The sequence below is a fragment of the Microtus pennsylvanicus genome, chromosome 2 (assembly GCF_037038515.1).
Source record: "Microtus pennsylvanicus isolate mMicPen1 chromosome 2, mMicPen1.hap1, whole genome shotgun sequence".
Taxonomy (NCBI): domain Eukaryota; kingdom Metazoa; phylum Chordata; class Mammalia; order Rodentia; family Cricetidae; genus Microtus; species Microtus pennsylvanicus.
In genome coordinates this window covers 62,719,140-62,746,128 of record NC_134580.1, presented here as the reverse complement: position 1 = coordinate 62,746,128, position 26,989 = coordinate 62,719,140, and the positions used below count along the sequence as shown (strand labels likewise).

General features: G+C 48.1%; 1 protein-coding gene across 8 annotated transcripts in view; it reads right to left on the bottom strand.

Annotated features, from left to right (window-relative positions):
* Positions 1-26,989, bottom strand: part of Ncald (neurocalcin delta) — a 346,834-nt gene that overhangs the window by 24,838 nt on the left and 295,007 nt on the right. The window contains exon 1 of one of the 8 annotated variants that reach the window (XM_075961178.1): positions 18,109-18,539. The exons of the other annotated variants lie outside the window; for them this stretch is intronic. The gene's annotated coding sequence lies outside the window, so the exon portion shown is untranslated. Of the gene's footprint in view, positions 1-18,108; positions 18,540-26,989 lie in introns of those variants that run through there. 8 annotated transcript variants of the gene reach the window in all.

The window sequence follows — 26,989 nt, the reverse complement described above, 5'->3', positions numbered from 1 at the left end:
ATAAAGTACTTCTCACTTATTAGCTGTTTTGTACAGGGAACAACATTGCCTCAACATCCTGACTAACTCTCTCGGAAGGCTGATCTGTGTGCAGCTATTTTTCAGTAAACATTAATTAAACCACATTCACAGTCTCATTAGCACAGAAAGACTGTAACACAAACACAGAGAGGAGCATAAACTAAGTCATCTGGGAGGCTGGCGTTTGCAGCTCCATCCAGGGTTTGTTTCTGGAGCTGTCAACAATTTCTCGACTGAACTCAATGACACCATCTGCATTTGCTTGGCCAGAAAGAAACCAGAAGCCTTGACCTGGGATAGGCTTTCATTCATGGGTAGACCTGTGAGACTTTCATTCATGTGTAAACCTGTGATAGACTTTCAATCATGGGTAGACCTGTGAGACTTTCATTCATGGGTAGACCTGTGATAGGCTTTCATTCATGGGTAGACCTGGAGACCTGTGATAGGTTTCAATCATGAGTAGACCTGTGATTGATAGGTTTCATTCATGAGTAGACCTGTGATAGACTTTCATTCTTTGGGTAGAGGGGAGGAAGGTCTGGGGGTTTTCTTTTGGAAAACAGGAGTGTATGCCTATTTGAATAGATGAAGGGCATGGAGAATAACTCCAGGGAAATACTGCATTAGTTAATGGTCAGGAAGAAACTAGTACAGAAACAGAAGTTGAGCCCTGGGTCAGATCTTCATTGCTTCACAGTCATTAGCTGATTTTGTGCTATTGGACATAACAGGACAGAGGAGAGTGCAGGGATTCAGGAGCCGGAGATAGTTCATCAGGAAGGAGTATGCACTGCCCTTACAGAGGACCTGAGTTCAGTCCCCATCACCCACATTCCCACACTGGGAGGCTCACAGCCCCTGTAACTCCTATCCCCAGGAGATCTACCATGCAGCACACCTGCCCTTGCACGAACATACACACACATAAATAAGATTTTTTTAAAAAAGAAAACGCTTGGGTTCAAAGGCTAGCTCTGTTGTTTAATTGTTGAGGAAATGATTCGGGAGTGCACCTTGGTGAAATGAGTTTATTGCAGGTTCACATTCTGCTCTCCTGACGTGAGGATGCGGTGAGGCATTGCATATAGAAAGGTCTGGTGTTGAGTTAGGAATGGTTTTGTTGTAACACCATAGCCTGGTGTGCTGCAGGTTGGTTCCCAGCGGTGCTGAGACAGCAGAGTCACTAAGAGGCGAGGCCTGGTGGAAGGTAGGTAGGTTGTGGGGTTCCTCTATCACAGTTGATGTAATGCTGCCTTGCAGGGAGGGATAAGTCCCTTGCATCAGCTCTTGAGAAAATAGGTTATTACAGAAGGGGCAGGCTTGCCCCTGCCCAGCTTCCTGCTTTCTGTTTTTCCATGTGACCTCTCTCAGTGTCATCGGTGCCTCTGGCATGATGATACCTACCATGCTGTGACATGACTCAAAGGCCCTACCAGAGCTCAACAGGCAGAGCCACCTACCATAGCCTTTCTACCTCCAAAACTGCGAAATAAATAAACTGGCTTTCTTGTGAATACAGCCTCAGATATTGTTTCAGGAAAATACAAGAGTAAGACAATTACCCTTCATACGCTATTTTACTGAACGTTCACGTTTACTGTGTGACCGGCAGGGTAGACTTTCTCCATTTTATTAGCAAAGAGATTAGAACTCAGAAACACTGATTGGCCCGATCTAAGTCCCACAGCTCTCTGAGAAGCCAGCCATGGGTGTCTGGGCATTGGCTTTTTCATTCTGCCCTTTATTATATTATGAACAAAGCACATGCAGAAATCATAACCATTTCATAAGACGTCAGAAGGAAGAGGACGAGAAGAGCAGTCTCCTAGTGGCCCCTTTATGTCACAAATAGGCACTAAGTGTGTGTTGGAGAAAGTTCTGAGGACCCACGGGGGCCAGGCAGGCGGAGGTCCTCCCTAAATGGTGTTTCTAACCAGTGGCAAGAGATATACAGGAAACAAGAACGGTAATATAGGAAATGAAAACAGGAAGTGAAATGTTGAGTAGACGCGTGCCACGGAGAAGGTAAAGAGGACGGGAGGCGAGTGCCAGATGAGCCGGAGTTCTGACTAAGAAGCCAGAGAAGGCCCCGTCGAGAAAGTACCATGGACCAGAGCAGAGCCACGAAGAGGTCAGAGAACGGCTAAACTGAACTAGGGGCACACTTGGCGTGACACAGAATATGGCAGAGCACAGGGCATGAGAGGATGAGAAGATGAGGCCGACAGGGCCACGAGGGATCACATCATCTGTGCAAGGGCTTGACCTCGAGCTAGAGGAGTGAAGGAGTGCTTTGTTTCCACTGCTGTGGCTTCGGGGCTAAGACAAGCTCACAACGGAGAACCCTGAGGGAGACCCATGAGGAAGGCCTTGCAGTGGCCCAGCCACAGGCTGTGCTGGCTGGAATTGGAGCATTCACAGCAGCAATGGTGGGACAGGTCGCTGGATTCCAGATACAGCTCGATGCTAGGGTTCCCGGGTTATAAGGTGTGGGGGCACAGAGGGGAGCGGGCAAAATAAAACAGAAGTTCACGTCCATTATACACATGGCTGCAGGAATCTGCAGTCTGGAGTCAGAAGGGGTCCACACAGCCAATACGAATGTGGGAGGCTTCAGCATGTATAGAGTGTGCAGCCAAAGACTCGTTCTAAGTCTCCAGAGCCATTGCGCCTGGGGCCTTATGCTCTGACGTTTGGACCATAGGCAATGGATGGAACCAAGGAAGGAGAATGAGAAGGCAGAACTGGCGGGTTCTGTGTAGGATCACGCACAGAGGCAGAGACCATGTTCCTTTCGGTGGGTATCCTGCATGCCCAGTTCAGGGCTGCACACTGAAAGTGCTCAGAATGAACAGGCGCTGGAGACTCCCGGGTTCCCAGATTCCAGTGGACCCCATCTCTATAAAGGACTTCCCGCCCCACCTTCTGGTTGCTCACTCCAAGAGACAAGAGTCGCCTGTGATTTCTGTTGTTTTAATTCCTTTGGCATAGGACATTGATTCTCTCACCGAAATTTCCAATCCACCTTGCCCGCCATCTTCATCACCACCCCAGCGAGGACACCAGTGGTCCTTCCTGGTCCTGTAAGGTCTTCCCTTCCTGAGCCCCACTTCCCAGCCCCAATCTATTCGCTCAGCCCTGGAGTGACTTTTTAAAACCACAAGCCAGACTATGTCACTCCACTGCTTAGCTCCTTTGTTTGCTTTGGGGTGTTTTTGAGCCAAAGCGTAGGAACAGAAGTTGGTTTCAAATCTGAAATACTCTGTGTACCCCATGTCTACCCAGACTCCTATGGGGCACCCTCAGAACATGGTCTGTGCCCCCTTTGCTTGCCCAAGAGTTGTGCAGGCGCCGAGTCAACGTCAGTGTACCCTCAGTCTCTTTTCGTTTCAGACACCCTGCACGTTTCTCAAGGATCTTTGCTTTAGTTCCGTGTTTCCTCAGGTGAGACATACCTGCTTCTCAAACACTGGCATTCTCAACGGTTTACTCCAAGAAGGGCAGTGTGGGATTTCTTAGTTTATTTTGGACCACATGCAATCTTCCAGGGAAGTGGGGAAGAAAAGGAAAAAGAAGGGAAGGGAGGAGGGATGGGGGAGGGGAAAAAGGGAAGGGAAAAGAAGGGCAGGGAGGGGAGATGATTGGAGGGGAGAGAAGGGAAGGGAAGAAGAGAAGTATAGATTTTGGTATAGATGGAAAACAACAAATAAATGAGAAGACACCAAATCATCACTAGAGAACCAAGAACTTGATAGGTGAAACCAACTTTCTATCTAAAAAGAAAAGAAACCACAGTTCAAAATAAACCCACCACACCTCCACTAAAGACAGCAGTGGCCAGCGAAGGGCGCGGTCCCCCTTCTTCTGTTCTGCATCTGTGAGGGGAGGAGCATGTGGCCTTGCACTTCTGTGATTCCCCAAAAGGTTCTGAAAACTCCCTGTCTTCACTCCTCAGCTCCCAGAATTAGATTTTCCAGGGAAAAGCCCATAACTTACCCTCGGCAGCCTGGCTAACTTTGGAGGAGAAGTCTCCGTGCAAACTGCACCAAGCTCTCCTAAAATGGAATGTACAAGGTGCTAGCGGCCAAACTCACACTGGCTGTAATGAAGGACCCAGAACCCTCAGCGGTCCCCAGAAGAGAGCAGGGTGGTTGAAACGCCTGCTTCTTGTGGGGGAGCTCAACCCTCCCACTAAGCGATCGCTTTGCCTCTTCTGTTTCAATTATGAACACACAGCTAGAGAAACAGTTCCTAAAATCTCAGGAAGAAGATTACACATGCTATGAACAACAGGAAAAGCGTGCCCTTTACTATGGCTTGTTTCAGGTGTCCGCATCTGACTGATGGTTCAAATCTACAAATTCATGCCTGCACTGTCTGCTTATGATTCTTACCAGGAAAAAGCATGACTTATCAAGAACTGGAGGGGCCTGAGAGCATCCCTGCTGCAAAACTAGCGGAGTGTGGCGGGAGGCCACCCAAAGCAGCTGGCTGCACACTCAGGCAGCTTAGGACATTAAACCAAACGCATCAAGGGAGGAGTTAGGTATGGAGGAGAGGACTGGGGAGGCGTGTAACATCCCGACATCATCATTTTCTAAAACAGAGTATTGTCTCTAGTCTGTGGTAAAACAAGCTGAGGTAAGGGTCTAGGACTCACAGCCCCATGCCGACAACAAAATAGCTTGCTGAAGAGGTTGGAGAGAGCTTGCAGCTCTTGCCGCGCACCCAGGTTCAGTGCCGAGCGCTCACACGGCAGTTCACAACTGTTTGTGACTGCAGGTCCAGGAGATTGAGTGCCCTCTTCTGACCTTCATGGACTCCTGCACACACAGGTAGTACAAGTAAATTCACATAGGCACACACATAAATCAGGAAGGAAGGAAGGAAGGAAGGAAGGAAGGAAGGAAGGAAGGAAGGAAGGAAGGAAGGAAAGAAGGAAAGAAGGAAAGAAGGAAGGAAGGAAGGAAGTTTAAGTGGCTCGCTGAAGTCAGTTAACAATTCCACTGCTTACAGTCAAGTCTCTTTTCCAAGAAATGCCTCGCACTTCCTGGGTGATGGTCACTCACCTACGACCACTTTCCCTGTGTGAGGTGACTCGTGCTTCCTGGATGATGGTCACACACCTACGACCACTTTCCCTGTGTGAGGTGACTCGTGCTTCCTGGATGATGGTCACACACCTACGACCACTTTCCCTGTGTGAGGTGACTCGTGCTTCCTGGATGATGGTCACTCACCTACGACCACTTTCCCTGTGTGAGGTGACTCGTGCTTCCTGGATGACGGTCACACACCTACGACCACTTTCCCTGTGTGAGGTGACTCGTGCTTCCTGGATGATGGTCACACACCTACGACCACTTTCCCTGCCTGAGGTGACTCGTGCTTCACACTACGACCACTTTCCCTGTGTGAGGTGACTCGTGCTTCCTGGATGATGGTCACTCACCTATGACCACTTTCCCTGTGTGAGGTGACTCGTGCTTCCTGGATGATGGTCACACACCTACGACCACTTTCCCTGTGTGAGGTGACTCGTGCTTCCTGGATGATGGTCACACACCTACGACCACTTTCCCTGTGTGAGGTGACTCGTGCTTCCTGGATGATGGTCACACACCTACGACCACTTTCCCTGCCTGAGGTGACTCGTGCTTCACACTACGACCACTTTCCCTGTGTGAGGTGACTCGTGCTTCCTGGGTGACAGTCACACACCTACGACCACTTTCCCTGTGTGAGGTGACTCGTGCTTCCTGGATGATGGTCACTCACCTACGACCACTTTCCCTGCCTGAGGTGACTCGTGCTTCACACTACGACCACTTTCCCTGTGTGAGGTGACTCGTGCTTCCTGGGTGACAGTCACACACCTACAACCACTTTCCCTGCGTGAGGTGACAGGGTAGGGCGTAAGCTGACCTGGCACAAAGGCTGCTGCTGGGCTGCAGACTCGATAGACTGTTCTTTCTGTAGTCTCCCCCACGGCAGGAGATGAAGCCCTACTTTCTCTGGGCGAGCTCAGGGCTGCAGGTTCTAAGACACTGGAGGACTTATTTTACCGCATAGGCATTTTAGACTGGGGAAGGACTGGCCTTGGGCTCTTTTCAAAGTTTTATTTTTTACATTGATATCAATAAAACATATTTTTGATAGAAAAATCTCAACTGAGTATTGTCTAACAATATTTTTTCCCTCCTTAAAATATGGAAACATCACTTTTCACCTGTCTCATCACCAGAAGAATGCATCATTTTGGTAGTTCCCTGTTATCTGAATGGGATATGTTCTGAGATCCTGTGCGCATGTCTGAATCCACAGAGAGTAGTGACCCCATACATAACTATGCTATTTTTCTTATATGTATCCATGAAAAAGTTTAATTTATAAATCAGACACAAGAGATTAACAAAAACTTACAAGCAAATAAGGCCATCATTGAACTGAAATAAAGGTTATTGAATTGTTTGTTGCTAGAATTTCCGTGAAGTATTTTTGGATGGAGTAGGGCATGGGTACCTGCCGCTGTAAGCGGGGGAAACCAAGGTAAGGTGGGGGAAACAGTGTGACTGGCTGTAAAACACTTAAGAAGCTAAGCTTGGTGGCACAGGCCTTGAGCCAGTTCTCAGGAGGCAGAGGCAGGAGGATCACAGTGAGTTCAGACCAGCTTGGTCTACTAGTGAACTCTTGGTGATATGTGTTTCCATTTCGCTCTGTCCCTCCCTCCTGGTTCTGGGAGGCTGTGGCTCTGTAGCTAGAAGCCATGAATGATGGGTGAGTACCATCAGTGACTTCAGTCATGTGATTCTGGGGGTGCCGGAGCAGAAAGTGGTGGTGAGTACCTTCTGTAGGAGGAGCCTTCAGTTTCCTGACATGGATGGCACCCCTTACTGGCCTCCCTGGGTGTTCCTGTTCCCCCAGATCTCTTTTGTGCGCCGTAGCCCCAAAGACCATCCTTTCTACCTAGGTGCTCGCATTTTCCAACATCCTCCCTCTCCAGAGACCTCTGAGCATCGGGAACTAACTGAGCTCCATCTACACACCCCTGTCACAGCTTCTGTTTAACCGCGCCAGGAATTGGTTATTTACACAATTTGCTCAAGGTCAGCATCTCTAGCCAGATGTTGAACCAATTGCAGGAGAGGGCCTGTCTTGATTTGTATTTTATCTCTGATTCTGTGAGAGGAGGTGGCGAGGCAGACCTGATGTGGGGAGGTGGGTGTCATGTCGATCTAGTCTATCTATCTGACTAGATAGGCAGGGCATGATGGATGAGGTAATCAAGGGAACCACTGTTGGAGTGTCCCCCGGGGGTTAAAATGCTGCTTTGTGGTTGGCATCTTGAGGTGAAGCAGGTTCTTGCCACCATCTCAGAAATGGAATGGCAGGGCGCTTTCTTTGTATCCCACCAGCAAACCCCCCAATACCCAGGGAAGTAAAATCCAGAGCATGCAAGGTACAGAGGGGTGAACTAAAGGTGGCATCCTGGGGGAGGAGCTTAGCAATGACATCACAGGAGGGAGGCCCATAAGAAACTTCTTAGAAATCCACACTGTAGAACCCAATGGGCTGCCACACTCACCTGGGGTGAGTTCATATTGGATTGCAGTTTGCCTTGCTAAATAAGCTTTTGCTTAAACCATCTGTGTCTCTCTCGGCGGAATTCGTTCCCTGAGAAGACAAGGACCCAGGCGAGGACTTCACCAGGGCCTATGCTGTGCTTGCAGACTGAGCCCGCCTCTTCTGTAACTATTATCACTAACAAACCTCCTCGCATTGGCAAGAGCAGCCATTTCTCCTGCTGCAGCTCCCCCATTCCACTCCTTTCCTATACAGCCATTCCTTGAAGAACCCAGTTGGCACTCACAAGGTGCTCTGCTTCAAGAACCAACACTACAGACCATCTACCGTGGAGAGAAAACATGGCAATGCCTCTGACCCCATCCTTTATGGTGGTCTCCAAGCATCGGTTATATTCCTGCTGTGAGTTCGCTCTGTACAGTTTCAAGGCAGCTAGGATAGCATCCACCGGCACAACCCGCTCACCTCCTTCAAGGTAACCCCAACATCAACTTTCCAGGGTGCCCTCTCTCACATTTCTGGTTACAGTTTTAATGTCTGACCCTCCTTGTGCATGTTACTGTCTGCCTTAATTAACACTGAAGACTTCAACACTAACCATTTTATGAGGTTTACTGTATGTCTTCCCCTACTGAGAAGGCTTTGAAAAGGCACAGTTTTGGTTCTCTTGCTCACAATCCCCACAACCCAAGAGTCTAGAACAGCACTCAGCACATACCGGCTCCTCAATAAAAGTCTACTACTGGACAGAGTTATAACTCGGTTCTGTCAGTTTTGGTGTGACCCGTTCTCTTCTGCCCCTTACCATCCTGCTCAGCTTTCAGTAAAACAAGACATAACTGTTCTTAGTAAAACAGAGGATGCGCCTTTTATGATCAAATCAGTTCATCTTTTAAACACACTTGTTCTCACCACCGACACCGACTGACTCAAAGTCCATGCCCAGCAGTAACCAGTGTTACAAACGCGAGTGAAACACGGTACCTTCCTGGATGAATTTACGGGAAGCTCACAGTATTTCTCTTTCAGTAGATCCTTCAAATGTTGTGTGAAAGAGTATCTTCATATTAAAGAATCGGAGAGTCAAGATTTAAGTATCCATCTAACGGGTTAGATAGCAAGGTTCAGAAAACCTTGTATTTTCCTCAGTCAGCACAGGGACTTGGAAGAAAGCACAGCAGAGGTTTAGGGAGGATGATGTGTGTGTGTGCATATGCATGTGGATATGTGTGTGTGTGTGTGTGTGTACGCTCTTCTTGATGCTAGTAAGAGTGGCTCAGTCTCTAGTCCTCACATCACAGCAAATCCCAGGAGATAAAGGACGGCACTAGAATAAAGGCAGAAAATAAAATCTTTCCAAACGTCCGTAAATAGGTCAAACGCTCTGAGCTTCTCTTGGCCTTCACACCTGAGCTGGGACAGCTGAGTGGCATCAGATAGACTTAAATTTCATGATCCGGTGATCAAAAAGTGGCTAAACACATGAGCATGTGTGTGCACTCACATACAAACCTTAACACTTGCCCCTCTGCTAACCAGGCCAGGCCAAGCGGAAACATCTTACCACCCGTGTCCCTCACAAATAGATAATCACATACTTAAAACTGCCCACATTGCTGGACCTGGGAATGTACTAACCTCACTAATGGCAAGTGCAAAGGAAACCACCTTCTGTCTTTTCTACATGGATGTAACTTCTGGTCATTCAAGTTTAACCGCGCACGGTTGCAAAGTTTATTAGCAGGAGCTGTGTAGCGGACACGGGGCCAGCAAGCACAGCCTCTGTGGCGAGCTGCATAGATGAGCTAGGCAGAGGTGACATTAGAACTATGCATTCACCATGCATAACCAGCAAACACCTTAGATTTATGAGGCAGGCACAGCACATTCCGAGGCACAAATAAAACCATGATGCAAATGACTGGAAGTGAGGGCCTCATTCTTCCACCTTGAGGCTATGTCTGAGGACTCTGATATGTTTACTCTCAAAGTCTCACGAATCCAGACTTTGAGCATGGGCTGGAACAGAGTGATTATAGCTAAAGAATGCCAGAGGAGAAATATGAAATTCATGTGAGCAGTTTTGTCAAAGGAGAGAGCTATACAGGCAAGGGTGTGGTGTGGGGGATAGTGACTCTATTTGAATAATGGGGCGTGAATTTGCCAATATTCTCATGCCTCTGGGGATATGTGACAGTATATGAAATGATAGAGAACATCATTCTAATTTCCCAAGCCAATTGCTTGCTTTTTTTTTAAAAGGGTAGCATGATCCATCATGATAAAATTATGCAAAATGAAGATTTGATTGTGTTCACAGAAAAACCAATGATAACAAAAGGATCATATACAGAAGCCCAGCGCCAAACAGGAGTGAGCATGTGTTTTAGATTAAGAGTGAGTTGGATCATTTTTCAAAATCTTAGCACCTGTATTTTAAGTGTGATATTACACTTAAACACAACAACCTGATACTTGCTGTATTCCTTATTAGTTTACAAAGATTCTGGTGTGTTTAAAGAATGTTTATGTAAATGAGACTTGTCCTTAGTAACTGGAGTGACGGGGAGGGAATGATGAGCCCCCACCCTTAGGTGAGGCACTGTTGGCAGTTGCTGGCTTCTGAGGAAGGAAGCGTTGGTTTTCTTTAAGGGTGTGGTCCCTGGGAGGTCAACCATGTTCTATTGGATGGCCCCACACCTGCATGTTTACAGACAGCATAAATTGGACTGGTGAGTTTTCTAAATGTGTGTGTGTGTGTGTTTCAAAGGACATTTGAATGGTGGTGGAAGCTGGGTCTGGAAGAACAGTTAGGGGGTAAATGTGATCAAACTACATTGCATACATGCTTGAAATCCTCAAAGGATTCATAGAAATATTTTATTTAAAAAAGTCAGAATGAACATTATTCTTAGCTAAAAGTGTAAACCGTGCCCCATAACACACCTAAGAATGATGTTTTTTGTTTTGTTTTTGTTTTCCCCGAAGAGATGCTCTGCGGAATTCCGTCACCAGCATTTCTTGAAAGCTGTGTGTGCATGTGCCTGGGTAACAGGGTAGACTAAACACCAGGTGGGATGGAAGGCTGGGGGTGTCTGTCAGCTGGTAGACCAGAGAGATAACTGCTTACCTCAGAAACCATGCTCTTTACCTTCAAAAGGCACAGGCTAGAAAAGGTTCTAGCAGGAAAACATTTAATCTACAAGAAGGGTAGGAGCTATCTTCATGACAAGGTTGGCTTCAGAGGTGGTTATCATGGTGGTTTGGGCCTATCACCCAAACGGCTCAGGAATGTGAAGGGGGCTTGATGATCACTGGGGAGAGCATAGGTGTTCATGTGGATGTTGCAGGTGGGCTGCTGGCTAGTTTTATGTCAACTTGACACAAGCTAGAGTCATCTGGAAGGAGGGACCCTCAACTGAGAAAATTCCCCCATGAGATCTGACCGTGGGGCATTTTCTTAATTAATAATTGATGGGGGAGGGCCCATCCCCTTGTGGGTGGTGCCATCCCTGCGCTGCTGGTCCTGGGTTCTATAAGAAAGCAGACTGAGCAAGCCTGAGGAGCGAGCCAGTAAGCAGCTCCCTCCATGGCCTCTACATCAGCTCCTGTCTCCAGGTCCCTGCCCTGCTAAGTTCCTGTCCTGACTTCCTTCAGTGATGGAAGTGTAAGCTGAATAAACCCTTTCTTTCCAGGCTGCTTTGGTCGTGGTGTTTCAACCCAACAATAACAAGCGTAACCAGGACACCAGGGAAGTACAAAGAGAAAGTGAAGATTTCCCTCCCAACTCTCCAAAGCCCTCCTTCCTTAGACTCCCTCACGAGACACAGCTGTGACATCTAGATATGGGGGCAATTTTTATCAGTCAGAGATGATAGAGGAGGTAGAATGACAATAAACCAGTTTCTTCACAGATTGAGGAGATGGAATTATAAAATGCCCGCAGGATGAAGCATGCAGGAGCTCTCTGAATGCAGCGGCTCGCGATTCAGTGTGAAGCTTTGAATGGGTTTCCTTTCTCTTTGGGTGCTGGGACTGAGGCCTGGGCCTGGGCATGCTCAGTGGGTGCTGGGACTGAGCCCTGGGCCTGGGCATGCTGAATGGGTGCTGGGACTGAGCCCTGGGGCTTGGGCGCGCTAAACACAAGGTCATCCCATCCCATCTCATCCCATCCCTTAGCCCCACACCCGGATCCTCAGCCTGGTGCTGTGTTCAAAGCTCTTCCTGTTGGGGCCTGAGAACATCTGGAGAATCAGGTCCTCCTGTAGGTAGGGGAGCCTGTTTTGGTGTCCGTCCATCTGCCATATCTTCTGTGTTGAGGTCGAACGCGACCAGGAAATGGCCCATGGGAATCTCTGCTAACTCGTGTCCCCATAGTGGGAGCAGGAAGTGATCACAGTCGCCCAGCGGCCACAGCCAAGCGTCCAGGCTTTTTATAAAGGGGAAAAGGACTGTTTATGCAGTGCCTTAGGGTAGGTGGAGGAGGGCGCTCAAGGCTTGACCATGCCAAGTCTCTCTGGCTGCCCCTGAGAAAGCCGGCCACACAGCCCATTCCCAGTTCACCAGGAGCCCTCATAGGCAGCGTGAGAAGGATCCGCCAGAAGAATCCTCAGGACTGGAGAGATGGCTCAGCAGTTAGGAGTGAACACAGCTCCTGGGAGGATTCTATTTCACTTCAGGTGCCCACACTGGGTGGCTTCATAACCCCCTGTGACTCAGATCAGGGGGCGGGGTATGACACCTGTGGCCCTGGAAGGTCGCTGAACGCATGAACACACACCCACACACAAACACTGAATTAAAAAAAAAATCTTAAAAAGGAAAGTCTAGTAATTATAAAAAAAAGAAAAATATTTCAAATTTATTACTCATGCTCCTGTTGATTCAGAATAATTTCCTGTTTCTCTTTGGCTAACAGGTGCACTTGGCTATTCTAACGGGTCATCTTGTAATGACTGATCCTGGTGTGGACCACATCCGGAATCAACTGAGACCCAAGCGACTGGGCGCCAGTGAGGGATTTTCTGGGTCACACCTTCTGGCAGCAGCCCATGTGAAGGACACGGGAAAAGGAAGCATTTGCTTGTCCTGACTCTCCAGGGCAGTTTCATCTATCCTGTTATGTGAGAACCTACTTCATCCGGATCCCTACACGGAATCAGCAACTCTTCAGAAACACCTGACTGGGACTGCTGAGACAGACAGCCCGAGGACAAACAACCACTGTAGTCTCGGCTTGCCTGCCAGGAGATAGCCGTGTTGGTCTAGCTGGATCACAGGCTTTAAGCCGCTCTAATAAATCATATATATATGGGATCTATCTATCTATGTGCACATGGGATCTATCTGTCTGTCTGTCTATATACCTACTTACCTACCTATCATCTATCTATCTATCTATCTATCTATCTATCTATCTATCTATTTATCTATCTATCTCTATATCTATCCATCATCTATATCTATCTACATCTATCACCTATCTATCTCTATCATCTATCTATCACCTATCTATATCTATCCATCTACATCTATCTATCTATCTATCTATCTATCTATCTATCTATCTATCTATCTATCACCTATCTATATCTATCCATCTACATCTATCTATCTATCTATCTATCTATCTATCTATCTATCTATCTATCTATCTATCTTATCTACCCACATACATCTGCCAACAGCTGGAAAAGAAAGAGGTCATTTCCACTCTCCTGTTCCCTTGTCCCCTTCGCTCTGCTCTGAACCCCTTTCTCCCAGCAAGTCTCATTCTCATGTCCTTTTTACGTGACCCTCTTGAGCTTGCTAGGGTTATTCGTGTGAACGTGGAGGTTCTTTGATGGATGATGAGCGATGTGCCCGTGTCTACACTGCTGAGGAAGTCAGCTCCTCCAGCAGCCATGAACTACTAAGAACTCTTATTGTTGGATTATTTGAGGTGGGAACACCCACCTGGGTCACACCTTCCGGTGGCAGTCCACATAGAAGGGCATGGAAAAGGAAGTGTTTGCTTAAAATACATATAAGCCTAGACTTAAAGGGCCCAAGCAGTACCAAGAGTGTGAAAATGGCTCTGAAACTGGGAGTCGAAGCTGGGCGGTGGTGGTGCACGCCTTTAATCCCAGCACTCGGGAGGCAGAGGCTGGCGGATCTCTGTGAGTTCGAGACCAGTCTGGTCTACAAGAGCTAGTTCCAGGACAGGCTCCAAAACCACCAGAGAAACCCTGTCTCGAAAAAACAAAAAAAAAAAAAAAAAAGAAACTGGGAGTCGAGACTCAGGTGAGGAAAGTCAGTCACTAGATTCTTTCTCTTCGGCTCACAGTTTCATACAAATGCCGCCAGCATTTCTCTGGCAGGGAAGATGGCTCCATCAGTAACATGCTTGTCTTACGAGCCAGAGGACTTGAGTTCAACCCCCAGAACCTATGCTAAAAAGCCAGGTGCCCCAGCAGTCCAACCTAGAGGTGCAGTTTTTGAGGTGCATACCTGAAGACATTCTGGCGAGGGACACCACATCAGCCCTGCAACGTGCCTCTTCCTTCTGTTGGCCAGGGTTGCCTTCCTGTGCAGAGCCTGGGGAAGTGATGGTTCTACAGGAACCACAATGTGAGGCCAGAGCCTATCTGAACCACTTGCTACCATCTGTAGGGGCATTTCATCTGTATTTTAATAATAAATAAAGCTTGCCTGAGGATCATAAAAGTAAAACAGCCACACTGGCTAGCCTTACATACCAGGCAGTGGTGACACACACCTTTAATCCCAGTAGCCACACTAGTTTGCCATAGAAACCAAGCTGTAGTGGTGCTTGCCTTTAATCCCAGAACTAGAGAGGAGTATAAGAGGGGAGGAGACAGCTCTCAGACACAGTCTCCTTCTGAGATTCCTGGAGGCAGGATGACCATTTTCAGACTGAGGTCGAGGTAAGAGCTCAGTGCTTTGCTCTTTCTAGTCTTCAGGTTGAGCCCCAGTTTCTGTTTCTGAGTTTTTATTAATCGTGCTTCAACCATCCACTCAGCCCTTCTCACCTGTGATGAAACAGGACGGGCTGTTTTAGAAAATAACCCAAAGGCTTGAGTTTAAGCCTGGAGTAAGCTACTGTCTTGTTGGTTCATAAAAAAAAAGTAAAAAGAAAATCAGATTAATAATTTACAATTAAAATTGTAATTTTAAGTATTTCATGTGTTCATGAATTTAATGACTTGATGCACCATGATTATAATATTGGCTAAGACTATAAGATTCATATAGAATACTAGTTCATACCTTACCACAGGTGACATAGCCAGGGTCCCATGGTAAGTGCCATGGGGAGTCCCCAGAGTAACTAAATTGCTGTATCAGCTGCTTACAGGGAGATACTGACGTAAGTATCAGTGTGGCCTTTTGTGAATGTGAGGTCACACTTATGAAACCATCACACACGCCATCTTTCCCTGCCTGCCCCCTACTTGGCGGGCTCTGTTTGGTTACCTGACTTTTCACTACTGACCAGACCCCTACAAAGCACCGGCTAGGAAACAGGGGTGCACACATGCTAATATTTAATCCTCATGAACACCCCTGAAGTTGGCACTACAATCACACAAGAGAAAGAAGAGGAAGCACAGAGATCCAGTGGGCTATCCAAGATCGCCCAGCTCCTACCACTGGCGGTCAGGAAGAAAGTGCAGAGGCGACAACAGCAGAACATCCCCTCCCCCCCCCAAGTGCATCACGGTGCATGCTGACAAAGGCAACACAGGACAAGAAGTGTGCGTGGCGGGCAGAGCTGGGCTCTCTGAAGGCCGGCGAGCCTATGATATTTGCTGGTTCCACAAAGCAGCAGCATGTAATAAGAGGTGTCATCTTCTGCTTCTCTCCCCGTACAATGTGTGTGTGTGTGTATATGCGTGCATGTGTGTGAGTATGCGTGTGTATGAGTGCGTGTGTGAGTGTTTTCTACACTGAAGACAACCTGGGTCCAGCTTGGCAGGCTTTCATGGCCCTTCAGTCAAGCCTTTTGAAGCCATTGCTTCGCTCTCTAGTGCCTATGTTTTAATCATGGTTCCGTGGTTGACTAGATTGCAGCTCCTGGACTAACTACATTATCCTGAAATGAGGCCATTGGTCTTTCTCTTCTAAAGTATTTACTCTATAATCAGTTCAATTGTTTTTAGATTAAGCCTCATCGCTAGCTGGGTGCATGGTCTCCATGGGCCGATGAGCTTCCTCAAAGAACCCATTCTTTCAGGAAACCATTCAGAGGCAGAAGTTCAATGCTAGTGCTTTCTCACGTACAATAAGGGTTCAAAGTCTCAAAGCAAGCCACAGAGCAACGACTTGAACCGGGGCTGTCTCCCTGTAGAGAGGAGAGCCCTTTAGGCCATGCCAGAAGCTTGAACAGAGCAAGCCCATGGGGTTCACTCACTGGGTGAATTATCAATCAGACAATCAACCAGCCAACCTGAGTGGATGTCCAGCCAGAGGCTAAGCGCCTTGCCCAAGGTCACTGCCCAGATATAACGGCTCCGGGGCTTCACCCAGGCTTTTCTGCCACATTCTGTGACTACTGTTTGGTTGGCACTTGCTAAGTACCCATTGAATGGTTGCTGGCAGCTGCCTTGTATATGACTCTTCTCTCTCCAACCATGTTGCCTCCTTTGGGTGGCAAAACTTGCCCTCCCTCTCCCGAGCTTCCTTGGTAACAGGAATAATTTATTATTCACAGTTATTGGCTTGGTTTGAAGGTATCTATAGAACATATCGATTCCAGCCCCCAGTTGCCCTTTCTGGCTCACACCTGTGCCCTGCTTTCATTTTCACAGTGCTCCCTTTGTTCTAAGTGTCTCCCATTTGGATGATAAATTCTACATCGTGTTTATCACATAGACAAGCCCTCAGCTTGGCCTGCACAGCTATGCTCTGTTAGCTACAGCAGAGCAGCTGCCGTTGGGTAACAATGGCCCTGGCAGCCATCAGTGCTGATGCCCAGAGCCGGAACACAGAGAACTTTCTCATGAAGCACACTGCCCATGATTCCTCTCTCCAGGCTCTTGGCTCTACCACCCCCCAGGCTCTGACTTCTGTCAGAATCTTGCTCCCCCAGCTGCTCTTGCCAGCTGCATCCCACATTCTCAGGCCCACTGGCAGAAATGGGGTCAGGAAGAGATTTTGTAAAAGCCAGGGAACTAGATGGCAACATCTCTCCTCCTATCCTGACGATATTCTAGGCCCAAGTCCTTTTCAATGAACGATGAACACCTTCTGTACAGAGGAGAATGGGGTGGGATCAACCTTTTGGGGCTAGGCACTTACTTCTGACCTTTGTGGTGTTTGTGAATTTACATGTACAATGACTCCACACCTGAGGTTAAACATACCTTAGCAGGTGAAAATGTGTGGTAGTTATGATTCTCTAAGGTCACACAACACTGTGAGCTCAGGAAGAACCATCTCAAGTCTTGAATCAAGACAGATAACATGGGAAGCAGCAGCAACAACAAAAACAACTCCCAAACACACTAAATGTACTGAGGTGTCTGATGGTCGGGCTCCACCAGACATTAAATATCCAAAAATTCAGTTTCTCCATCCTCTATTTTGAGGAGTCATAGAAAAGCTGGCTCAGTATTTGAATGGATGTCCTTGGGAGGAAAGAGCCTCTCAGGTGGTCACCTGTAAGAGGCCTTGAATCAGCTGGGCCCGGTCCTGAGCCGTGCACAGGGCTGCACAGGGTTCTTGTTCAGTAGCGCCATTGTGTGGCATGAGGAGCAAATGCAGCCTAGATGTGTAAAATCTCAGAGGAGGGAACTGGAAAAGCCCTTCCGGAATATGAGAGTGATAGGTATTTCCCACTTGGGCGGCTCAGGCCTTTAATCTCAGCACTGGGTCATGGACACTTGTAAGATAGTCGTGGGACTGGGGGCTAACTTACTGAGCTAAGAGATAACTCACATATAAGGGGGTTAGCTATCTCTTCCAGAAAGAGACACTGGCTTGCCTGCTAAAACCATGAATGGGATTTCTGAGGACTTAACTGAAACAAGAAGGAGGCAGCTTTCTTTGTGCCTAGCCTGCGGCATGCCTCTTCAATGCGCGCCCGACAAAAGTTTCACAGAGGGAGGTTTCCTATTAAGATTCTAGCTCAATATACGTGCGGTGTTTTGCTTCAGGATTATTATGTTTATTCTATTAGAATCTCTACTATGCAGCAAAGCATTGGTGCTGATTCACCCTGTAATAAATTAGCCCGCAGTCCACAGCCATTTTTCCAATAAAGGTGCCCGAGATAACAAAAAGACCAGTGCTATCAGAGGCAATAGAGGCTCCATCTCTTTGTGTCTGTCTTTTCCTTAGGATTTTATTGCATCCATCATAAAACGGCGAGTTTCCAGTAAAGCCAGAGCCATGTCATGCCACAGCCCCCTTCTCCTATCCCCGTTCCCTGCTGGTTCCATGTCAATATTTACACATCACCACGCACGCCCTGCACACCCTGCACACCCTGCTGTTTACCTGAGATGGCCTTCAGAGTGCGCCCTCAAGCTCTCATCAAACGCGGCTCTGCACCGTAGTTCCCTCTTTCCCATGATTCATGCCGCCTCTGATAACGTTTCCATTTCAACAGGAAAAGCTACTTTCCGAAGTCAAAACGCCAGTCTTCGTTTTGAAAAGAGAACCAACGGACCATCTAAGGTGCCACGCAGAGCCATGAGAATACTGACCAAAGTTGCTGGTTCCTTTGCTGTCCGTTGCTGTCTCTTGCTTGACCTTCAGGATCTCTCAGGAGGCGACTCTGGCCCTGACCTTAAAGGGACTCTCATGAAACTGCCTGAGCGGAGCTGGAGAGAGGCCACCACCTGCTGGGCAGCTCCCTTTCCAGAGAATGAGGAAGCTCAGAGGATGGGCAAGAAGAGGCTGCCAGCTTCCCAAGTCTGAGAATGCCTGAGTCCCTGTCCCCACAGTGCTCCTTTCCCCAGTGACAGGCTATTACGTTTGTCTGCTTTCTTTATCACTCCACGGCTAAGTGGCCCCCAGGTTTAATTTTCTTTATTGAATTTTAAAAATATATTTTTTTGAGATTATAATTACATCATTTCCTTCCTTTCTTCCTTCAACTTCTACTCTCAAACTCATGACCGCTTTCATTATTGTTATATATCAATATATATATTTCTAATATATAGATGCAACCTGCTCAACCCATATGGTATTACTTGTAACGTACATGCTTTCAGGGCTCACTCTTAATTTTTAAGACAGGGTCTCAGTGCAGCCCTGACTGGCCTGGACCTTTCTGTATAAACTAAGCTGGCCTCAAGCCCAGAGCTATCCGCCTACCTGTCTCCATCTCCTGAGTGCTGGGATTGAAGGTGTGTGCCGCCAAAGCTGCCCTGCCACCACCACCACCCCTTTATAATCAATTTGACATCAGAAAACATTTATTATGCTGTTTTTCTTTTTTTCTCACCACTGTAATTGGCCCCGCCTTCACTTATAGGCGGCAGCTGGCAGGACTTCAGCTCCAGCAAGTGAATGCGCCTGGGTCTCCCCTCCACTAGTTTACTCCTCCCCAAACCAGCATCCTCCTGCTCCAGAGCAGTCGTCAATATCTCACCACTGTTCTCAAGGTCAGGGAGACCAGTCAGTGGCTTTCCGACCTGGCCCAGCTGCCTTTTCTAAAGCATTTGACCCTTTCTCAGTTTACTCCTGCCCCAGCCATAGAGGGCCAGACTCCCCTAGGCAGCCGTAAAGGGCCAGACTCCCCTAGGTAGGCCCTGAGCCCTCCACCCCACCCTCACCGGGTCTCTACTGATGCCTCAGTGCCCCTGTCCCTACACTAACCCTTAAGGAAGCCTGCAACAATGGCAGATGTCATTGAGCATGCTCTGGGTGTCAAATACCACCTTGAGCCCTTTTCCTGACACTGTACTCTCTCTCTCTCTCTCTCTCTCTCTCTCTCTCTCTCTCTCTCTCTCTCTCTCTCTCTCTCTCTCTCTGAATACCAGGAACAACGAAAGGCTTTAAGGCACTCCGTGACTTGCTCACCAACATGACCGATTTAGCCCGAGGCCTGCACTCAGCACCCAGTGCTCCTCCGCAGCTGGAGCACAGCATCCCTTCCCCTCCAGTTCTCCCTCACTCTGTGCAGCTCCTGCTGTGCCTCCAACTGCTACACCAATGCTCACAGACCCACTACAGGGCTACCGACACAGGGGCCTTCACGGAACCGTGAGCCCCACAGCAGGGGTGGTTGGTGTGCATCTGTCTCCAGCACGGTGCTGACGTGCAGGGCGTGCAACTGTTATTTTGCTATTTAATCTGAATTTACACATCCAAGAGATGCAATAGAGTTCCATCCAGCTCTGACCCCGAGAGCTGAATCCCACAGAGATCTCAGGGCTCTTTTCCTAGAAAGAGCAACTCCATCTTGTCCACTGGGTCTCGGGGAAGCTATATCTCCATTTGGGCCTCCAGCCTACTCCACAAATTAATATTTGCAATATAGGAGCCTGGTGTTATAATATTTATGGCAACCATCTGCAAATCAATCAGCCAAACACACAAGCAGAAGCCGCCCACGTCCTTGACATCATTGCTTAATCTGAAATGCTTCTTGGAAGACAAGAAAGCATTCACAAAAGGAAACAGTAGTGACTGTCCATAGCGAGAAAGGCTTACAGCAAAGTGTCCAGCAGATTCACATGGTGCTCCGATGCCAGGGCAGGAGCAGTGTCTACCAAGATTCTCTCTGAAGTCCTATATGCAGCAAGCCAGAGTAGTCCTCAGAATATCAAGGGAGAAAGGAGGGTCCAAGAAGAGTAGGAGGCAGGAGAGTGGGAGGAAAAAGGAGAGGGAGAAGAGGAGGAGGAGGGAAAGAGGTAAAAGGAGAGGGAGAGAAAGGGAGAAAAAGGGGAGGGAGGAGCGGGAGGAAGAGGACATAGGGAGGAAAGAGGAAGGAAAAGGAGGGATGAGGGAGGAGGACATAGGCTGGGAGGAGGGATAAGGGTTACCCTGAATCTCTTGATACCTAGAAGAGGGGAGTCATCAACAATGCAAGGGAGAAGCGACATTACTAATTTCTGGAAACTTTCATCTGAACTGAGTCCTTCAGAGCACCTGGAGACGCGCTGCCTTTGGGGGGAGAAACGTGATGTTCTCTTCACGTCTCTTGCATCTATACAACCAAACAACAAAGGGTACAGGAACCAGAAGTACTGAAATGTTTAGACACCCCTGAACAAGAACCCCCCTTCCAAATAGATAAATAAACAGCACCTGGATTTCAGGTGTCCACATGGAATTTCCAGAGTCATTCCATGTGGCAAGTATCAACTGAAGCTGATGTCAGAGCTTAACCAAGGAGAGAGAAGTGTACCATTGATGGGGCACACTGGGGGTGAGCTGGGCTGTGTCCCAGGGCTTGCTCTCCTTTGGAGTTCAGCTAAGGGCGGCCAAACCAGATTTCCCAGGGTCGCTCAAATCAAGAAGGTGGCCCAATAGCAGGGCCAATCTGTGACTATAGCTCCAGCCCCGAGTCTGGTCCTGAGGAGACCCAAGGACTATGGAGCGGTATCTCTCACACAGCTCAGGCCTGGATACAGCTCATCCCAGCTCACCACACAGAACACCTCAGCTACTGACAATCCGTCACATCAAGAACACATAGCCCGAATTTTCCACTCCTCCCACACAGCTTGGCTGGCCTGGCTAGCAACGGGTTTTATTTTTACAAAGATTATCATTCTGCAGCATTACCTCCTGGCCAGGGGGCTCAGAGGCAGCTGGAAATGAGAGCCAGCTGGGAGCTAGGCAGAGCAGTGGCCAGAACCTCCTGCACTGGGAAGGAGGAGAGCGCTGGCCAAAGGCCATGCTGCTGCTGCTGACTATTCTGGGAAAGACAGATGACAACAGGAGGGGGAGGAACCCCATTCATCCCAGGGGCAATGCAAACTGACCTCTGGCTGGGGAGCGCCTGAGGTTCCTGGTGCAGCTGGCTATCCTAACCAACAAACGTGAAGAAAGAGCCGAAACATCGGTGAAATTCCAGTATCCAGAGAACCGTCTGTTTCTCTCACTTTATGCCGAGCCTAAGTTCTCACAGGGGGTAGGGCTGGACTCCGTCCTGAGACAGCACCTCCCTTGGCCTCAGCAGCACGTCAGGTCAAACGGGTCGTGATGCCCTGCAAAGCCTTCTCTCGCGAATATGAAAACCATCGCTCTTTCTCCCCCTGCTTGACTTATTTCTTGACCAGCTTGGTACTTTTTTCAAAGATACTGCAGAGATAAGCCCGGGGTGAGGTCAGGACTCATCACCATAAATCTCAGTTAGCAGGACCGCATGCGCAGAGTAGTCCCTTTATAGCTGGAGGCCTGGTGCTGGCTCTCCTTCCTCCTGGGAGCTGCGAAAAGTTTGAACAGATGTTCACATTCAGGGGAGGGATGCATTACTGTTGCTCTGTTTACTTCCTGCAGCAGGATCCGTTCTCATTGCCTTCTGAGCGGGATGGAACAAATCTCCCAGACTTACTGCTACCTGGGGGAGGGGAGGCCCGGGATCCCGGCTCTCACAGAGCGTGCTGAGTTAGGAACAGAATGTGGGGTGCCCCGATTGCACTTAGCACTGCCTTCTAGTTTCCAAAATTAGGTCAGCGAGTTTGCTACAGCAGTAGCCTTGTCTCGGGGTCACCAGTGAGGCAGGTGGTCAGCTTGCACAGGCAGCCGATAGTGAGTCCCGTCCTTCAGGTGCCCCAGCTTAGAACAAGGGCACGTGGAAGCCACCGTAGAGGACCTTTCTCTGACACTGGGATCCTGTGACATCGATTCGCCAGTATTTACACTAGGGATTGAATGGTGTTTGTTTTGGGCGTTATAATAAAAACTCCCCCCCCCCCCAAATCACCTGGATGAAAATACATTAAACAAATTTCCCAATCACAAATATTGATTGAGAACTTAAAGTGATCCAATAGACTATAAAACACACCTTGCTCTTTAGACTTTATGGTTTAGTCAGAAGTGATAGAGGTATTTACAGATATTGGCAGAGTAGGGACTTACCTAAGTTGTTCCACAGTGGTCCCCCCCCTCGTGTGTATGTGTGTGTGCACATGTGTGCATACAAGGCAGATGATAACCCCAGGCATCACTCGTCAGGAGCCGTCTACCTCATTTAATGATACAGTCTCTCACTGCTTGGTCCCGGGCACCTGCCCATCTCTGCTTATTCAGTGCTGGGATCACGGTGTGCCCCACCACAGTCTGTTTGCCACCTGAGTGCCAGGGTCAAACTCGGCTCCTCACGTCTGCACAGCTAATGCTTTAGTGGCTGCCATTTCTCTAGCTCCCCTTTTAACATTGGTAACCGGATCTCCCCAGCTGGCATGTGACCACACAACATAGTGGTTCCTGGCTCGGGGAAAGAATGGTCATGTGACTAGCTGTGAGCGGTCATTTATGAATAGAAGTGAGATGTACAGTATCTGGGTCATGTCCTTAATAGGAAGCCACGTCTTCTCCTCCTCTGCCTTGCATCCCTGGTACAGAACATCTATGTAGGAACATGAGCCAGAGTCTACTGTACAATAAGCATAACCCAGTAAGAACAAAACAAAGAGTAAAAACAGGGAAGGAGTGGGGCCATGGATGACCTGGGGTGCCCCATTTCTTCTCTCTCAGTTGCCAGCTGAGACGAGGGAGAGAACTCATCTATCTTGTCTCTGCTGCTCTTGCTCAGGGTGTGGTCAGGCAATGGAACCTTATCTTAACTGACATATATATGCTTCCCCAAATAGCATGGATATTCTGGGTGCTTCTCTATCTCTCCAGCCCTCTTCGGAACCCCGAGAGAGTACCACTCACTTTTTTTGGATCATACTATAAAGACCACAAAATTCTATTTATTCTCATAAGAAAATATGATTATAAATATTAGAACAAGATAAAAAATTAACTTGCAAGGAAGGCACCACAGTGATGCGTGGCTCAGCTTTTTGAGTGCTTAAAAAAGGCTGTTTGTTCCCGCAAGGTGAAAACATCCAAGATGAAGACTTCTCAAAAGGTATACGCGGAGCGATTCAGGTCCAAAGGATCAGGAGTCCGATGTTTGGACTTCCTGTACAATAGCTACCATACCCGTCAACTGGTCTGGGCCATGATACTTAGTGGGACAACACCCTGGGTGTTCCTGTGAATGTGTCTGGAGGAGACTAACATTCACACTGGTAGACAGAGTAAGGCCCATGGCTCCTGACGTGGGTGAGCTTCCTTCAGCCACCTGAAGACCAGAAGAGGACAAGCACCTAAACCCCATCCATGTAGGAGAGACTGCCTCTCATCCGACTGCCTTCAAACGTGGCTTTGTTCTTCCCTGCAAACGTAAATGAAAACGCCATCTTTGAAGCTGGTCTCTGGGCTGGAACTTACGCCTCGTCCCTCTCTGGTTTCTGGTTTAGTCACTTGCCCTGCAGATCATGAAATGTAGGGCACCACCATCACCCATCCAGTTCCTTATGACTGCACCCCCCCACCCATGCAGTCTCAACGCCACAGTTTCGATATGAAATGCTCCCCACCCACCCCCCTGGGTTTACTGAAAACCGAGGTTGCCAGTGGATGGTGCTAATTTGGGAGGTGCTAGAAGTTTTAAGAGGTGGGATTTAGGAAGGAGTCACTAGAGATGGGGTGTGTTTGGTGCCATCTTGTCCTTGGCCCCATCCTGTCTTGCCTTGTGCTTCCGTCCCTGGTGAGGTGAAGCAGTGTTTTCAAGACCTAACTCCTGCCCGGTGCTCTGCCCAAGTGTATGGGACTAAGCAACATGGGTTGAACCCCTGATACTATGAGCCAAATTAGTATTTTCTTCCTTAGGTTGTGTGTCAGGTGTTTTGTGACAATAACAAAAAGTCACCAACCCCAGAAATGCATGTGTGTGTGTGTGTGCCCCCTCTTCCCCTATGACCCTAACTTGTGTCAAATTGACAAAACCCAAACCCAGTCTGAAAGACCTTCACTCCGAAGGGGTGCTGGATAGGGGTGCTCCTAGCCGGGATGGGGACTCGGGAAAAGGGCTTCAGGTCTGACTTTGAAAGGATCACTTCGGACATGTTAATACCATCAGCCGCCGCTAGGGAGCGCTCCACCGTGGCGGCAGGTGCTTCTATGCGACATTCTATCCAGGCCCCATGGTTCATGCCACTGTGGGAGGAGGCAGATGTTAAGAGAAACTGAGAAATGTCACTAAGCCAGCCAGTAAGTGGCCGCACCATGATTTAAGGCCAACTTGTTCTGATCAGTGAATCACTCCAAGACAGAACCCGCCTCCTGCAGGAAGACTGGTTTGTGGAGGGAGGGGCCAAGCATTGGCAAGTGAGAACTGTGAAGCTTGGCTTAAGAGATGGCTCAGAGGTTAAGAGCATTGCCTGCTCTTCCAAAGGTCCTGAGTTCAATTCCCAGCAACCACATGGTGGCTCACAACCATCTGTAATGGGATCTGGTGCCCTCTTCTGGCCTGCAGGCATACAGACAGACAGAATATTATATACATAATAAATAAATAAATAAATAAATAAATATTAAAAAAAAAAGAAGCTCTTAGCTGTGTAGAGAAGTGAGCAAGGTTGTATCCTGTATCCTGGCCTGGTTCCCATGTTAAAGAACAAGGCAGCAAATGCAATCTCTTAACACAGTCTTCTATGTACAGCTCCGAGTACACAAAACGTACCCGCCACCCCCAGAGGAGAGCCACACCAAATCCTAGTTCCAGGCTGGGTAAGAGAGAAGACACATTTCTGCCCTTTCCTATTAGGACACTGGTGTGGATTCAAGGAGCACCAGAGACGTTTGCTGCGCTCACAGTTGCTACATTGTACCGAAGGGGACAACATTCTGGAAGTGGGTCACTGCAAAAGGTCAGTGGCTGTCTTTGGCAGTGAAAGCTACGGGGCCTGCAGCTCTTCTCAACGCCCAATATGGACAATAAGCCAGAGGGCACCAAGAACTGGTGAAGCTTTAGGATTACCGATACCTTTAAAGGGTAAGCTCAGGTAAACATTTATTTTTCCAGTAAAAAGTAAGATACTTCTAGAATCTTCATTTATGTCCAGAATGAGATTTGATTAGAGCGCTCATCGGGGCTGTTGTCATGAAGAGAGAGAAAGGGTAAGGATATGAGTTGTGGGGAAGCACGTGACAAGGAATTGGGCACGAGGAGAAAGTTTTTCTAAATCCAACCTACTACATAGGATAAAATACCAGCTCAGAGCTCAGGAGGCTCAACACAGAGGTTAGGAATACAGGGAACTCACACCCGGAAGTTCCCCGGGCACCCTGGAAACACCCTCGTCCCTCAGTTCCAGACTGAACCACACAGACACTTGTGGGCCATTTCAGCACCAGCCCTAGGCTAGTGTCTGACCGCGGTCCCCCATGCCCTGGGGCCCCTCATCCCTGCAGCACACATAAACCTCATTTTCTGAGCAGTTCCCACAGAGTTCATACCCTCAGTCACCAAAGTCACCTGATTCTCACCCAAGAAGCTGCTCCAACGCCTCATGCACACAGCACAGCACCCCAAAGATTGCACCCCAAGTGCTCTTTCTGGTCTCCCCGACCCCATCGAATATCTTCTGATTTTCAGTTATTTTGGATTTTAGGAAAAGCTGCTTTTCAGACAAATTATAGCATATTCTCAAAGATGTTCTTCAGTTTTTTTTGGAGGGGAATTGGTCATTTCTGTTTACAACACAAGAGAAACTTTAGAAGTCTGTCAGGAGGAAATAAGCTATGATTGGACCCCTAACCCAAACTTCCAAACTGTGAGTGAAATTTTCTATGTGTATAAACTTACACATTTTTTAAAATTGAAAAATGCAATATATTCTGATAAAGGTTTCCCCTTCCTCAATTCCTCCCCTCCCATGTTCTCACTTACTCAATCACCCATATGCACACCCTTTCTCTCTCTCTCCCTTCTCTCTCTCTCTAGGATACAATGGGCATATATATGATGATGTTGACGAAGATGATAAAATAAGATAAAATAAAAACAGACTTGCAGCTTCCTAGAGTCTATCCTGGATGCCCAACAGATGGTCCTCATTGATCTCCCTCTGCAGAAAGAAAGCTACTCATAACACCTGACCTATATGATTTTACGAGTACAGTGTCTTGGTTATTTTCAGAACAGTGGAGGGTCATATCTTTCTTCCCTTGGAAAATCACCCAGGCAAACTCTGTTGGAATTGTCGCCATTCATTCTGACCACACTTCACAAAACAAAAACAGTTAGGCAGGTTAGCAGGGGATGCCCGCGCCCCACCCCTTCTCTGTTTGTTGAGATACTTTGAACACCATCTGCACTGGACTCTTTCTTCTGCCTGGTTGTATGAAGGACGGAAAA